The 15929-nt window shown below is 45.1% G+C and overlaps 1 long non-coding RNA gene and 1 pseudogene across 2 annotated transcripts; one reads left to right on the forward strand and one right to left on the reverse strand.

Annotated features, from left to right (window-relative positions):
* The first annotated feature begins 1009 nt into the window (after positions 1–1009).
* Positions 1010–7004, forward strand: LOC107281218 (uncharacterized). 2 transcript variants are annotated; one of them, XR_010741813.1, is made up of 2 exons: positions 1010–2845; positions 4645–7004. It is a non-coding gene; the product is annotated as an uncharacterized lncRNA (long non-coding RNA). The 2 variants fall into 2 exon arrangements; XR_001546571.3 differs by having other exon boundaries at positions 1010–2835.
* A 3278-nt stretch (positions 7005–10282) lies between these two features.
* On the reverse strand, positions 10283–15706 carry LOC107281301 (uncharacterized; annotated as a pseudogene).
* Positions 15707–15929: the final 223 nt, after the last annotated feature.

Here is a 15929-nt window from a genome sequence, read left to right on the forward strand (position 1 = left end):
TCATCAATCACCAGCCCGGATTAGCTCAGTAATTAATCACGAGATGAAATTAAATATATATTCAGAGTAGTGAAATAGTGCTGAAGGGTAGTAACAACCGTACTTAAACAATGGCGTTTGCCGTGTTATCTTATCCCGTCGATTCCGGAAAAGAGAAGGTTACTGTGTAAGCTAGTGGTGCAGCCTAGCTAGTTAATTTGTACGAACCGAAACACGTTAGCTCGGTCCAATAATATAGCTCAGTGTGCACATGCAGGTGTGGACTCTTGGCTAATTAATTTACCCCCAACAATATGCACAAATTAAAGTTTAAATTTCTTGAGGTCTATGTGACAACAACGAATCACCTAGCAAATGCTGAATCAGCCCGGAAAATCTGCAACATTTTGCGTCGAATCATCGATCAAACTATTCAATGTGGCAGATGAACGATCATTTTGTCATCGCCCAGCCTATGCCGCGTGCCTACTTGTCCTTTCATACTGAATACTGACTACTGAGCAACACTCACCATGTTAATTGCACGGTGAAAAGAAATGCAACCTTTTCTATCATGGAGTACAGAGAAAAATTAAATCAGCATTGCTTGATCGTTACTTAATTAATTTTCGATGATGGAAATGGTTAACTTGTTAGTTACCGATGCGTCGTAGTTGCACGATCTGTTTGAGACGGAAATCATATCGCTCGAATGGTTTCTGAACTGAAGTTTGGTAGGGTGATGGGGATCGAGGGAATAGACAGTATTTGTCATTTCAGTTGTGCACTTATTTTTTTATCATCAATTTTTAAAAGTTTATGTAGTTTAACATCTCAAGACTTATGTTTTTGGGGTAATTATGTTCTTGCCCTTACTTTATGATTCAATTGTGATTTTGCCATTACTTTTTAGGGTTTGTAATTTTGCCCATGCTTTTTTGAAATGAAGGAGCAGAGTGCCCCCTGTTCTGTTAAAACTAGCTAATGGTGTTAGATCGGAGATACAACGCCGAGTATACCCTTATGCAAATATGTGCCCACTTGTGTATTTGCCCTTTTTTGAGTTCAGCTTTGAACTGAACTTTACAAATGTTTCGAAGTGAACTTTGCTATACTTGAAATTTATAAAAAAAATGACTAGATTTCAGCAATAGCTTGACAAATATCACAAAATTTCAACAGGATTCCAACATGATTTCAGCAATAAATATACAAGATTTCATTTCACAAAATTTCAACATACTTTCAAGGAGATTTCACTGAATTTCAACACAATTTCAGCTATAGCAAACACCATAAAGTCCAGTAGCGCCAGCCAGCCACCCTTGCATCTCCTCTAGCACCGTCGCCCTGCTGCATCTGTGCCTCCTCAAGCACCGTCGGCCCCCAGCAGCCCCTGCGCCAACCTTCCCCTTTGCACCTTCCCTTCCCCAACCGTACTCACCCAGTCCTGAGCACCCCATCGCGCCGGACCGTGCTAGCCCGCGGTTGCCAACAGGCCACCTGACCAAGGCCACGCCTCTCCTTCACGCTGCCACCGCACCTCCTTGCGCACCGGCCAACGGTTGTCGCCACCGCGCTGGCCCGCAGCAGAGCCGCGCCGACCCACGGTTGCCGCCGCGCCTCCTGCGTGCTGGCCAACGGTCGCCGCCGTCGTGCTGGCCCGCTGTTGAGCCGCGTCGACCCGCAGTCGTCGCCGCCGCCGCCGCGCCCACCCTGCTGGCTGCCTGGTCTTGCTGCTGCTGTTGCACCGCTGCCGCCACTCGCTAGGCCGTACTGGAGATGGGGAATACACGGAGAGCGCTACGGCTCGGACATCCGGCATCACACCAAAAATCGGATGTCTAAACAAGCGCATGTGAGAATGAACCCTGTCCTATAACGTATGTGCCTAGCTGTTTCTTTTCATTCTTTTCTCCTCTCTTTAAATATTTTTTCTCCTAAATTACTTATCCGATCTACGATCCGATCACATCGTTATATTCGTTGCAATTAAATCTTTACAATAAAATATCACATGATTATATTATGTCAAAAGAAAAACATGTGTTTCAAACCGTTAGAATAACATGTTTCATACGTGATAGAGATAGGTTTCAATATGTGTCTTCGGTGTGTTTCACAAAATTCCTGAAATTAACTGCTACTACTCTCTCTCCACCTCATGCATGCATACATGCATGTATTTTAGCAAGCTTCAAAATGATTTTTCTTTTAAATTACTTATTCAATCTATGATCCGATCACGCCGTTGTATTCGTTGTAATTAACTCTTTACAACAAGATATCGCATGATTATATTTTGATAAAAGAAAAACATATGTTTCAATCCGTCAATACTTGTTATTTCATATGTGACAACAACATGTTTCAACGTGTATATTCACCATGTTTCATAAACATATTTAAATGTTTCGGTTGTTGTTTTCTTTGTTTCACCATATATAACTTAATGTTTTACTTGTTGGTCAACGCTCGCCCCCACACTGCCGCATGCCCGCGTTGCTTCCGTGCTGCGTTGCTTGCCTGCCCTACATGCGTTGCTTGCGCTGCTGCTTGCATACTCTCTCTCCCTCTCCCTCTCCCTCCCATTACACGTGCCTAATTTTTTCCTCAAATTGTAAATATTTTTCTCCAAAATTATATATCTGATCTAAATTTCAATTATACCATTAGATTTTTGCACAAATACTTAATTATGTTGAAATATTTTTAAATAGGACGCTACAAATCGAACATTCAATATTTTTTTTTTTCAAATATCGAATGCTGCTCCTCGTCTGTATGTATGCAGGGACGCGTTGGAGGAGCGAGGTTGTCGCATGCATGCATGCAAGAGTAGAGCTGGTTGCCAAGGTGGCCTGAGGCAGTATTACTTTCTCTCTCTCTCTTAATCAAACTTTAAACGAAATTTTATTCTAAAATATATACCCAATCTATAATTTATAACAAGATCTCACATGAATATATTTTGATAAAAATATATATGTGTTCTAGAAAAAAAACAAACTTATGTTGAACTATTTAAAAATAATTCTTTCATCACTTGTGGAGATGTTTCAACCCTCTTCACAAATTGTTCCAAAGAGGTACAACATATAAAAAGTATTGATGGCAATAATAATCATTATTACATGAAACATTAAGTCCCGACCAGTGAAACATTTTTTATATTTAGATTGAAACATCGAATTATAATTATTGTTGAAACATAAAAAATGTATTTGCTGAAACATATAAAAAAAGACAGCATGAAACATTGCTAATGCATTAGTGAAACATCAACAAATGCTTTTTGGAACATTTCAGTAACAATGTGTGCAATATTTAAAAAGTAAAATTAAAACTCATCGGAATGTAGTCATGTGATATCTTGTTATAAAGATTTAATTGTAACGAATCCAATGATATAATTAGATTGAAATTCGGACTAATAGTTTAAGAGAAAAAATCATTTAAATTTTGAAACATGTTTGCATGCATGCTCCGTTGGCTTATCAGTACACCTAACCAACTGTTTCACCATGCACCTACACTGTTGTTCTTTTAAATTGAGACATCTGATTTTTTATTTCTGGCTGGACGGCCAATGGTAAGCATTTCCGGGAATACACGGCTTCAATCTGATTCACACACTGCTTAATGATTTACTCACCAGGGGTATAACAGTCATTGACAAATTGCAAAATCATTTTTTAATTTTCCTTTCCCTTTGTTTATCTCAAAAATTCTAGTCCCACATAACCACGGTCAAAACCAGTGGCAAAATGGTTGCTTCACTTATAAAAAGTAGGGGCAAAAACAACCCTAAAAGTAGGGGGCAAAATCACAATTGGATCACAAAGCAAGGGCAAGAACACAATTGCCCCTATGTTTTTATATCTATCTTGAGAAATGCTTTCATGATACATAATGTGCACGTTGTTAAATTTTATGAACTCATAAAAAAATACAAATTTTGCTATAGGATACCTAAAATTTGTGTAATTTGCTAGTAGACATCGAAAAACGTGTCACAGCAGAAAGACATATTATAAAACTAGTAATTTGCTGGAGGACACTTTGAACTCAATTGGAGAGATAAATTCTTAAGAAGGATAAGAACACCCCTAGAACCCATACTTCAAATAGGGTCCCCTTCAAATATGGCGTTAGAGTGAAAATTTGGGAATTATACAACTCTAAATTTATCATCATCCTAAATACATCGTTAGTATGTATCATATTCCATCTTCACTCTAAGCCTTAGCTTGAAAGCTTTTGGCCCTAGGGCATTCTCGTTTTTGTGAAGAATTTCCCTCTCCAATTGAATTGAAAGTATCCTTCAGCAAATTACTAGGTGTTTTTCAGCCGTAACACGGTTTTGTCATTTCTACTAGCAAATTACATAAAATTTGAGTGTATGGTAGCAAACATTGTCAAAAGAAAATCCAACGAACCGGTATAAGACACTGCCAATGTTAAATCGAATGATAATCAATCTGAAATGGAGAGATTAGTTTGGTTTAATTTGCAAGCAGGCGCAAAAGAGGTTAACACGGCTAAGCGGTTGTTACTTCCCGTACCGACCGAGCAAAATAAGCATTACTTGGTTGTTAATTAATCATCTCTCTATATAATGGAAACGGTTCTTGTACTTAGCCTGGTCGCTTGAATGGCTTGCAGAGTTCGGTTGGCTGATTGAGATCGATGAAAAAAGGCAGTTTAGTTCTGCATCAAGCAGGCAAAAAGGCCAGCCGGTTGTAGTGGTGGTTGGTGATTCAGGACGCAGATCGGAGCATGTGATGTGCAGTACTGCAAAATGGTACTGCTTGGTTTTTGGACGTTTGGCTGGTGGATTTCATCGTTTTTGGTAGAGTTGGTGATATTTCGCTCGAAAACGGAGCATATGCATGGGACAAGGGTTGACCAAAGGCATGGAGCAGCTGATCGAGCTCCACTTCGAACCTTTTTCTTCTTCTTCTTCTTTTGTGATTATGAGGATAATGCCACCACTTCGCGCGTACTTCTTATATAGGCACACACCAACGAGTGCATCCTGTTTACCACCCATTTCGGTTAAGTTCTACTCCCTTCGTCTAAAAAAACCAATCTAGTATTGACAAGATTCGTTATACTGGAAACATCCCATTCAATAGTAGGTTGGTTTTTTTTTGGGCGGAGGGAATAGTCGGTAATTCGGCGACTACTTACTCATTCTCCTTGGGCACGTTTCTGAGCTGAAAAATGGGATGTTTAGCACAAAAAAATTATATATAAAAGTTTCCTAGAAATCAAATAAATCTAATTTTAATACTTGATTGAATATACGCTAATAACTTATCTCGTTTTAAGTACCACCTAAAGTTTCTGTCCAACGTACAGCTGATCTAAACTCAGACTCTAAATAATCGTAAATCATGTACTCCCTTCGTTCCACAATGTAAGTTATTCTAGCATTTTCCACATTCATATTGATGTTAATGAATCTATGAATATGAAAAATGCTAGAATAATTTACATTGTGAAACGGAGGAAGTAACTGTAACTTTACCACCACATCGTTTAAGCCTTTAAGGTGGCTTCTCGAAAATCGATTTTATTCTTCCCATTTTTAGTTCGAGCTAGTATAAAGCATATGATATGCTCTAGAACATGCAGCGCTAACTTGCCCGTTGAATTGGAGAGTGTTGTTTGTCGCATTGGATGCTACATATGCTACTTCGGGAAGTAAAGAAATGGAGGACATGAGAGCTGCTACGTACCTAGTAGGTGGATATGCATGTAGGCAATGCTTGTTGGAAAAGCATTAGCAGAAATGGGTTTGTTTGGAAGCACGTTCTGTAGCAGTGCTGTAACTGTACTGTACTCTGAAGCGTCAACTGAGGCTGCAGGTAGCCAGAAAATCAGAAACACTTGCCTTCTACAGCAGCATTTTTTTTACAAGCAAACATTGTTCAAAACAATTGCAACCGAACAGCGGTGCTATGCAGCTGCAAGCCTGCAACCCAAGAGGGGTTGAAACTCTATATTGGAGTAACATATAGCAGTACGTTTAGTTTATTCTATTACAAAACTAGAAAATAGATTTATTACAAAATGTACTGCTTAATAGTTTAGGAAACGTGTTAACGAAAAACGAGAAAAAGTTGTAGTTTGGATTGATGTTATCTTCCTTGCCACTTGTTCCATCACGTGAGGGGTATATACATTAGTGAAAAGTCGAGAATAAGGGCCTGGTTCAAAACCCTATTTTTTTTCTTAGAACAAATTACATGAATGTAATATTACTTTGGAATAAGTCCACTTTGACTCCATTAAAAGTAACTCGAATCTAATATGTGATCCTCAACCGTAAAACCGGATAGAACGACTCCCTAAACTATTGAAACCAGTGCAATTTGACTCCCTTGGTGGTTTCGATGGGTGGTTTTGCTGATGTTGCGCTGACGTGGCAATGTTGACCTAGTTTTCGTCCCACGTGGCGCTTACGTGGCATTAGAATTAAAAAAAAAATCTATGGACCCACATGTGATTCACACATAAAAAATATTGTGGGCCCCACTGACATGTGGGCCTACATGTCATTCACTCTCTCCTTCCCCTTCCCTCTCTCCCCGTTCTCTCCCCCCTTTCTCTTCACCTTCTCTCTCGTAGTGTAATTTGCAGGCAAGGGCGGCGACGGCAAGCGGGAGCCGGAGTGGTGGCGGCGGCGATGGCTGACGCGGCAGCAGCGGGCGGGCGCCAGCTTCCCCATCGCCATCGACCTCGACCTCGGCGTATCCGCATGCGTGATGGCGGCGGTCTTCGAGGATGCAGTCCACGAACCCAGCCCGGCAATCCGGCCAACCCCCACAATGCTCCACGGGTCAGCCTCGGCAGAGTCGAGCAGCAGTACAACAAACACACCAATGTAGCAGCATAGGAGAAGGCGAGCAAGCAAGAGGATGTGTATAGCTGTATAGCTCGATTACTTCCTGCTCATCAAAAATCATGTCGAGAAGGTGATGATATGCCTCGCCTTCGTCCCAAGGCAGGCATCGCTACATGCATACCATCATGGCCAAAGGCGAGGATGGAGCTCGGCCTCCTTCTGGCGCCTGGCCCAGGGGCTTCGACCTCTATGGCTGAGCGTACAGTGAGGGACTCCATCGGCACCACGGTGGGGATACTCTTTGGCGGGTGTGCTCGTTGGCACCATCGCCGCCGCTGTCGGCACTAAACGTGAGCAGGCAGATCACCGGGACGCTGACCGACTTGACACTGCGCGCCATCATGTGGGAGTGCGGCTTCCGGTGGCGTGAGGAGTTCCTGGAGACGCTGGGAGAGGCGCAGAAGAAGGCGACTAGGTTCGGCGTTGCTGACCTGTTCCTGTCGTCGAGGCTCCTCCCCGCCGTCGGGAGCCGGAGTGGTGACGGCCGGTGGGAGCTGACACGGGAGCTAGCTGGAGCGGTGGTGGAAGTGGGCTGGAGCTGACGGAGGCTAGGAATAATCCAGCGCGCTAGTCAGAGGCAGCCGCAGCCGCAGCCGCCTCGTTAGAGGTATGTGGCTTGGGGCGGTTTCCACCGCCGCCGCCACTCAAGCCCCTCCGTCGCCGCCTCCTTCTCCTCCGCCTCCACCCGCGTTAGCTCCAACCCACCGCCGCTTCAGCTCCCGCCGGCCGCCAGCACTTCGGCCCCTGCCCCGCCGCCGCTCCAGCCGTGCTCCCCGTGGACGGTGGAAGGGGAGAGAAAGAGAGAAGGGAGAAAGAGGGGGAGGAAGAAGAAAGAGAGAGGATGACATGTCAGTGGGCCCCACTTTTTTTATGACAAATGGGTCCCACATATATGTTTTTAATTAAATGCCACCTAAGCGCCACATCAAGACCAGGCTAGATCAACACTACCACGTAAGCACCACGTCAGCGAAACCACTATCCAAAACCGTTAAGGGAGTCAAATTGCACCAGTTTCAATAGTTTGGGGAGTCGTTCTATCCGGTTTTGCGGTTGAGGGTCACGGATTAGATTCAGGTTACTTTTTAAGGGAATCAAAGTGGACTTATTCCTATTACTTTTCTTACATGGGCTCAAAATCACGCTTGGATGGGCTGTAAACCACAAATTTTTACGCTGGTTTGGCCCGAATACCTGATACACCCCAAAACAGGCCGAATCCAAGCATGCCTCAACCAAAGTCAATTTACTCGGGAAAATACTGTTCTAGCCTCGTTTAGAAAGGAATAAGTCCACTTTAACTCCCTCAATTATAGCTCCAGTCTAATTCGTATCACCCAACCGCAAAACCAGATATCCTAACCCTCCAACTATTGAAACTAGTGTAATTCGACTCCCTCGGCTGTTTTGAGATCGGTTTTTGCCGTCGTGGCATGTTGACCTAAAGTCAAAATGGCTGAGTCAGCATGCGGATCCCACGTGTCAGTGTCATGTCCTCTTTATTCTCTCCTTTTTCTCCTTTCCCCACACGACGCCCCTGGGGCAGCAGCACCATCGACACCCTCTACTGTTTGCTCGCCTCCACAAGTTCTCCATCGACTCCATGGACACGCTCCGGTGCCGGACCGCTAGCAAACACGCGACACAACAGCCAGTCAGGCAGCGAGCGGCGATGGCCGATGGGCGGACTGAGGGAATCGAGGCGATATGGAGGCGGAGTGGATTGCGGCAATGACTAGCGATGGGCGGACTTAGGGGATTGTAGCGACGAACGGAGATGGTCGAGGGAGAGAAGGGGGTCGGTGGTGGTGTGCTTTGCAGCGGCATCGGTGGCGCTGGACTTCGTGGAGGGGAATGCTATGATCCAGTGGGTGATGGGGTCCTTCTTCATCTTCTCCAGCTACTTCATTGCGCTGTCAGTGATGCCGGCACGCCATCTCCTCAACCTCTCACCACCCTGCAGGTCATGCCATTGACGAGCTCCCTTCCCTCGAGGTCGTGCCGCCACCGCTCCATCTCAAGTCGTGCTGCCATTGCGCCTCAAGGGCAATGAGCTGTAGATCAGTGTAAGCCGCCGCTCCGTCTTGAGGGCGCACCATCGTTGTGCCTCGAGGCCGTCGCTCTGTCTTGGGTGAAGCCCCGTCGCGGATCCCTCTCATCAGCCATCACAGCTGCTCGGACTCCGCCTCGGGCCACGCTGGCACCTAGCTCTGTGCTCGTCGAAACTGCCGACCGTCCTTGCCCACTCTAGCTTGTTGGCATCGTCGTCGTCCCGACCATAGAGAAAGAGGAGAAACAAGGAGTATATAGAGAGGAAACAGTCCTGACCCATGGGTCCACATGCTATTTTTATTATTTTTGTTATTGTAATGACAAGTCAGACTCAGAGACTAAGTCAATTCGACACGTCAATGAAAACCGCCTTTAAAACCACCAAAGGAGTTATGTTGCACTGGTTTTAATAGATGATGGGTCAAAATATCTGGTTTAATAGTTGATGGGTCAAAATATTTGGTAATTTGGTTAGGGGGTATGAATCAGATTGCACCTGAAACTGAAGAAGTCAAAGTGGACTTACTTTCCAAAGGAGTCAAACATGGGGTATGAATCAGCTTTGGTGCAGGAAATATGGCCCATCTGAGCCCATAGGGAGTTCACATTTTCTTACATAATTAACTGGGTTTGGCCCAAGTAGTTATATTGATGGCTGGCTTTGTATTCCAGCAGTAGTGGGCTTCTTTAATGGCCCAAACTGTGATATTCTCGTTCGGCCAAGGGCTTCTACTAGTTTACGGAATAAGTCCACTTGCTGTCCCTCAATTTTACGTCGAATCTGTATGACATCCCTAATCCCCGATATCAGAAATTTCTACCCTTTATGTGTTCAAAACCGTGCAAAGAAGGTCCCATGGCAGTATGCATGAGTGGTTTCACTGACGTGTCATCCTAGTCAGTAACGAGAGAATAAAAAAAATATGTGAGGCCCACATGTAAGTCACACAAAAAAATATAAAAGCAAAACTTCTCTTGCACCTCTCCCCCAAGCGCATGGCGGCGACGCACACCTTTCTATCCGTCCAAGCTTTGGCAATAGGCTGAGGCTGAGGACGATGTGGCCAGCGAGGTCGAGGTTCGGCATGGGGAGGCCGAGGCCGAGGACAGTGTGGCCCATGACATCAAAGACAAGGGCAAGGAGAAGAGGGGGCATGGGAGCGGGTGGGCACGGGGAAGCTAAGGACGAGGGTGGCACGATTAGCGAGGTTGAGGCAGACGACGACTGGTTCGCACCACTGGTCACCGCCTTCGCCTCGTGTCCTCTCTCCCACCTCCCGCGCGTCGCTTGGGAGGGAAGAGTTGAGGCGGCCAACCGCCGCTAATCCCCTCTATAGTCTATGTCGCGCCCGGGAGATGGGAGCTATCGCGCCTCGTCGATGCCGCACTATGGCAGCCATTCCTCCATCGACCTCTGTTGGCTGCACTCCGGCAGCAACAAATTCGATTGACGATGACGAAGCAGCAAGAGGCATCTACCAACGGCTGCGGAGGCGAGGAATTCGGGGACTTGATGCCGGTGATCCTCTTGCTCGCGTTGAGCGCCACCGACGGCCATCACATAGCGGACAAGCTGCATGATGTAACCGGCGAAGCGGCCGGTATGGATGGTGAGCACCGTCGTCATGTTGCCATCTCCTCTAGCTCGAGCTTTTCCCCTGGTCGATCTTTATGCCGCTGATGTGGGTGCCCATGTAGGTGAGATCGGTGTGTCCCCTATGGCTTAGGTGAAGAAGGTCGGGTTGGGGTTGTAGATTGCCATGGTGATGAGTAGTGTGATGTTGGGTTCGAGCAACATGGCTAGGAAGGAGAGTGTGCGGGGACAGTCCGACGAGGCGGGTGGAGACGAGGTGGGTGGTGGGGTCGTAGATGTGGAACATAGTGAGAAAGAGGACCAGGATGAGGAGCACCACAAGGATGATGAGCATGTAGGAGTTGTTAGTATTTCTTAACAACATTACTATAAATATAATTCCCAGCAATGGCGCATAAATACTCCTGCTATATTATGGTTATAGAGTTCATCCGCAAACGCACGGATATACCATTGTAGCATTTCACCCGAGAGTATTCCAAGGGTATCGTATTTATTTAATCCCGTGGAAAGATCATAATAGAGAGAACTTGACTAATAATTTATATATTACATGTAATAATCATAGTCTAAGCAGGGGTTAAGATAATCTAGAGTGACACACAAGCAGGGAGCTACTAATTCTCATACTAAAATATCTAAGCTAAGTGGAAAGAAAAGAGAAAGAGAATCTATTCCTATACTTCTAGTATACATAGTATACATACATCCTAGTTATCTGACATACTAGCTAATACCCTCTATCCGATGCCCTCCTGATACTTCGAGAAGCCACCTCTGACTGCCGAGTTCCTAACGACAGCCCGTCATAACCATACAACCGACAAATTAACTTAGGGCTATATACACGCACGGAGGAATACCCGTACTGAGTTGTCACCATCAGCGGCATTTAACCCCAAATAATGATATCACGTAATCTAGACACCATGCCTAAACTACCAGATACTACTCTAATATCATCGTCATGACATAGAGTAATTGCATAAGCAAACATTATACCCGTACCGATGCATCTCCCAGATAAGCTAGCAGTATAATCAGTATAACTTGAACATAATGTAAAGTTGGCATTCATATACTCGGAAAGTATTTCAATACCATAAATGTATATAGAAGAGTATTCTAAATAGAGTACAAAGCTTACAAAAGAGAAGAGAAGAGCTACTAGAGCCATACCCGAACTCTTCCGAAAGCTTACGGACTCTGATTTCTACTCTATTCCTATTCCACTAGCTTGAAAACACTAAACTAAATTGAGAGAATATGAGAGAGCTTTTGCTTAAGGTGTGTATTGAAATGGAGAGAGTAAGAGGGGTTTATATAGCCTCCCAATGATGGTTGTGACGGTTGGAATGGTCGGAAATATCCTCCAACCGTCATTGGGAGCCAATCTACATCGTCTAGAAGAAGCTCTGCATCCAACGACGATGAGGGGGGTTCGGCCGAAACAAGGGCCGGCCCAACCAGCCCATAATTTGGCTAGTAGCCTCCTGGACTTCTCCACTCCACAGACTTCTGAACTTTGGCCCAATTAGCCGTGTCATTTCTGAGTTCTTAGCCCGTTCATTGATAAGTCTAATTCTCGACATCGTCCGATTGATCGATCGTCTGAATTGATGTCGATTCTCCTCCATTTAATGATTATTCTCTACAAAAGGTTAGTGAACCTAATACTAGTGGAATATTATTATTCTAACATGGATATGCATTACAAGCAAAACTAGTTCTCCTCTATTTCGGTAATATTGACGGAAGAAACTGATCGCTAATGACCATCAACAGCAGCATAGGCAGCATTGCTGGCGCGTCCTCCTGGAGGCCTCCAGTTCGACGTCTTTGTGGGTTATGAAGGGTGGGACCATGGCGATGATGGTGTGGGTGGGGAGGATGCTGTCATTGCGGGCGGTGGTAGCGGCGGTGGTAGTGGAGGCTGTTGGTATTTCTTAACGACATTACTAGAAATATAATTTCCAGCAATGCCGCAGAAATACTTCTGGTATATTATGGTTAGAGAGTTCATCCGCAAGCGCACGGATATACCATTGTAGCATTTCACCCGAGAGTATTCCAAGGGTATCATATTTATTTTATCCCGTGAAAAGATCATGTAGAGAGAACTCAACTAATAATTTATATATTACTTGTGATAATCATATTCTAAGCAGGGGTTAAGATAATCCAAGGGTAGAGTGACACACAAGCATTAACTACTCATTCTCATAATATATTATCTAAGCTAAGTGGAAAGAAAGAGAAAGAAAATCTATTTCTATACTTCTAATATACATATTATACATATATTCTAGTTAACCGATATACTAGCTAATACTCCCTCCATTCCATAATGATCAGCGCATAACGAAAGTAGAGATATTCCGATTTGATCAGCGTATTAACACTGGTAGCATGTGCATGTCGGATGGATTAACTAGTTATCACAGAGATCGAGTTGGCCATGCGATTTTTGAGCTGCATGCAGCACGGAACATCCCTTGCATGTGCAATCATGCAGCGGCAGTAACGTCGTTTCGTTTCTCCAAGCCGATTAATATGGAGATTAATTACAAGGATTAAATAGAAAATGGGTAGTGGGTCTCTCCTTGGTCTTGATGCCACAACAAAATATGCTGATCATTATGGAATGGAGGGAGTACCCTCTATCTGATGCCCTCCTGGTACTTCGAGAAGCCACCCCTGACTGCCGAGTTTCTTACGACAGCCTGTCATGATCATACAACCGGAGCTAAATACAGAGGAATACCCTCCCCAGGGAATTAACTTAGGATTATATACCAGCGTGGAGGAATACCCGTACTGAGCTGTCACCATTAGCGGCCCACCTCTCATCCGCAATATATAACCCCAAATAATGATATTCCATAATCTAGACATCACGTCTAAACTACTAGATACTACTATAATATCATCGTCATGACATAGAGTAATTGCATAAGCAAATATTATACCCGTACCAAAGCATCTCCCAGATAGGCTAGCCGTATATTCACTATAACATGAACATAATGTAAAATAGGTACTCATATACTCGGAAAATATTTCAATACCATAAATGTATATAGAAGAGTATTCTAATAAAAGTACAAAGCTTACAAAAGAGAAGAGAAAAGCTACTAGAGCCATACCCGAACTCTTCCGAAGGCTTCCGGACTCCTGATTTCTACTCTATTCCTATTCCACCAGCTAGATACTACCAAACTAAATTGAGAGAAATGAGAGAGCTATTGCTTGAGGTGTGTGAGTGAAGTGAGAAGGTAAGGGGTTTATATAGCCTCCCAATGACGATTGTGATGGTTGGAATGGTCGGAAATACCCTCCAACCATCATTGGGAGCTAATCCACATCGTCCAGAAGAAACCCTGCATCCAGCGGCGATGAGGGAGGTTCGGTCGAACCCCCTGGTTGGGCCGAACCTGGGGCCGGCCCAACCAGCCCATGGTTTGGCTGGCGGCCTCCTCTGTTATTCTTCTCCAGACTTTTGAATTTTGGCCTAGTTTGTCGTGTCAATTCTGAGTTCTTGGCCCATTCATACATAAGTCTGGTTCTCGACATCGTCCGATTGATTTATCGTTTGTATTGATGTCGATTCTCCTCCACTTTATTGTCGTTCTCTACAAAAGATTAGTATACCTACTACTAGTGGAATATTATTATTCTAACATATTTATGCATTGCAAGTATCACTAGTTCTCCTCTATTTTGGTAATATTGACGGTCGAAACTGATCGATAACAACCATCAACAGAGGCCATCTTGATCAAGGGATTTAATGCATGTGCGTGGCCTCGAAGGGAGGCCTTGGACTCGGCCTCGGCCTCGGTCTCCCTGCACCCCGTCTCGACCTCGCTGGCTGTAGCATCCTCAACCTCTGCTTCCCTTCTCCTCGCGACTGAAGCTCAGGATGGAGAGGAAGGTGCCCGTCACGGCCGTGTGCTTGGGGGAGAGGTGGGGGAGAAGTTTTTATTTTATATTTTTCATGTGAATTACATGTGGACCCCACATATTTTTTTTATTCCCTCCTTGCTGACTAGGATGCATCGTTTGCATGATTTTGAACACTTGACGTGTAGACGGCAACTAGACTTATTCCCAATTTTATTAGCCTACTCGTTCACTATGGGAAGTTGGCAGATCCGACACATAGTGATGTGGAAAGAGTCCACACTGACTCCCTTACCTAGTGGTCGGATCTGACTCGTATCTCTAAACTGCAAAACTAGATATGATGACTCCCCCAACTATTAAAACTGTCTAAAATGTCTCTCTCGATTGTTTTTAAGAGCGGTTTTCACTGACATGGCAACAATGTGGTAGCCCAGTCATCAAATAAATTAAAAATAATAAGTGGAGCCCACATGTTATCACATCTCTCTCCCCTTTTCTTCTTCTCGGCCTGATAGCAGCAGATCACTAGGACGACAACGGGGAGCGACGGCGGTGGTGGCGGGACGATGGACACACAATGACCAGCAAAACCCTCTTTAAATCATGCCCCTTGACCTCACCCTTGAAAGGGAACCCATCCACCGCTTGACCCAATCCCTTGTGCCGCTCCTTTCCTCACTCACTAATGGCCGTATCGCATCAACATCACGCCTCCTCCACCACCACCACGCCACCACCGCCAAATCGAACGCGAGCACCACCAAAAGCAACAACAGCTTAGGTATTCCTCCAAGCCATCTTCTCTCCCTCTATTGCTGCTGCATCACGGTAGCGGCTCTAGTGGTTCTCGCCTTTTGTTGTTGGTCGGGCCACTGTTGCCCAACCGGGTCACTCCATTCTATGGGAGAGGCAATGAGGAGGATGACGGCTTCGACGACCACCCGTGCGAGGAGTGTGGGCTGGTCGAGGTCATGGGGGACCCCGACGCAATGTCGCTGTGCAACCTCGGGCTGCAGAAGCTACAGCACCGTGGGAAGGAGGGTGTCGGGATTGTCGCCATTTGGGGTGACGGGAAGCTCAAGTCGGTCACTTGGCTCGGTCTTGTCGCCGACGTCGGCTAGCATCATTCCCCGAGCCCACCACTATTGAGAACCTGAGGTACTCCACCACCACCCCGCATCCCTACTTGGCGGCCACTCCGCTAGCAGCGCTGGGAGCCGGAGGAAGGGGTCGGAGTGGGAGAGAGAGGAGAGCCCCGCCATCGTCTCGTTGTCGCTCCCCGTCGTCGTCCCACTTTTTAAAATTTATTTGATGACTGGGATGCCACATGGACATCACATCAGCAAATACCACTATTTATACTGCCCTGGGAGTTAAATTACACAGGTTTCAACAGTTGAGGGATTAAGATATTAGGTATTGCGGTTGAGGGATTTGAATCAGATTGAACCAATACTTGAGGGAGTCAATGGGGACTTATTCATA

This window comes from Oryza sativa, chromosome 6 (assembly GCF_034140825.1).
Source record: "Oryza sativa Japonica Group chromosome 6, ASM3414082v1".
Lineage (NCBI taxonomy): Eukaryota > Viridiplantae > Streptophyta > Magnoliopsida > Poales > Poaceae > Oryza > Oryza sativa.